Source organism: Limulus polyphemus, unplaced genomic scaffold, assembly GCF_000517525.1.
Source record: "Limulus polyphemus unplaced genomic scaffold, Limulus_polyphemus-2.1.2 Scaffold804, whole genome shotgun sequence".
Taxonomy (NCBI): domain Eukaryota; kingdom Metazoa; phylum Arthropoda; class Merostomata; order Xiphosura; family Limulidae; genus Limulus; species Limulus polyphemus.
The window spans coordinates 136,096-137,675 of record NW_013666414.1 but is presented as its reverse complement, the minus strand read 5'-3'; positions in this window follow the sequence as shown (position 1 = coordinate 137,675).

Below are 1,580 nucleotides of genomic sequence, written 5' to 3'. Positions count from 1 at the left end.
TAGAGGATTAATGGGGAGGACATCATATGGATCCCAGGTTATGATATATGATACCATTTTGAAATTTTAATAACAAAAGAAAGAATGTGTTACAATTCTAGACAAAAAGCACTGACAATCAATTGATACGGCATTTACAAAAACGAAAATGACACGAGTACAGAAAATTAATACAGAAAATTCAAAAGCATAATACAAAATCAGTTGATACACTAATATGCATGAAAAATCAATATGTGAACAAAATGAAATTATATACTTTTATCTTACAAGTGAAATTATACACTGTCGAACAAGAATACAAGAAAAATCAAAATATTATTCTTTTATACAAGGATACATGAAAAATAATCACAAGTGAGATGAGTAACAGGCAAATACAGAGAAAATTAGTAACAATACAAATTTGGATAATTCACTCCACGAAGAGAGCAAGAAAATAATACATACATTATAAACGCTGCTGCTTGGCTGTGACAGACGATGACGACGTCGACAAAACACGCTTCATGCAACTAACAGCATCAGTCATAGGTTCATTATCTGATACATTGGAAGAGAGCAGGTATCCAGATGCCCCAGAAGAGATGGACAAATGATATGTGTCACTATAGGCCGAAGGCCGGAGAGGAGGCACAGCAACTGGGAGGTGAGACTTCCGGCGAGGAACAGCAGGAAGGGGAGATGGGTTCAGAACATTGGAAGACGTGGAAACACCACCTGAGTCAGCCTGGGGTGGATTAGAAACTGGATCACAAACATGGCAACTGGGCAGACAATGTATTGAACAAGCATTGCTGTGCTCTGCCGGCACCACACTCTCCACAGCTAATGGGGAACCACAATTTGAAGAAGGTGGTTCGTCAGAAGAACTAGGAAGGCTAGGAAGGTCAGTAACAGATGACACAGACACCTTTGAAGGTGACGCAGGGGAAACCACTGGGATTGAGAGCATCACGTCATCTAGGACAGGGCTGTTCACACACACCTCAACTGGAGACTCAATGACAACAGGCTCAGGCAGCACAGGAACAACTTCAGGTAGGGACGATAGCACAACATCAACGGCAGAGGAAGCACACTGAAATGCAGGCATGTTAACAACAAGGTCACTGTCTCTTTCAGATGACCTTGAACCTGCCACTGTGCTAGCATAGGAAGGGGCCCTCTGAGGACAAGATGAGGAATGGTGGCCCCCCTCACATATGTTACAAGACAAAGTACATTCTTCGGCACTATGGCCATAGTCCTTACATTTCGGGCAACGAATAGTTTCACACGAACGAAGCAGGTGTCCCTCACGACCACAACGACGGCGCATACCGGCGTAGTTGACCATTACAGTATAACTACCAATCTTCAAAAAATTTGGCACTGGACTTTTCATGTCAATTTTCACGCGTCGATTACCCGTGCAAACACCTGGGCGAGATGGATAGCACTCGTGTTCGACCTTCAACACGCGACCAAACGGTGTTAGTGTAGTAGCTACAACCTCGTGAGGTATCTCGAACGGAGTAGAACGAAGAGTCATCCACTTGAAATTCAGACCAGCTGGCTCCACGGCAATTGACTGATTG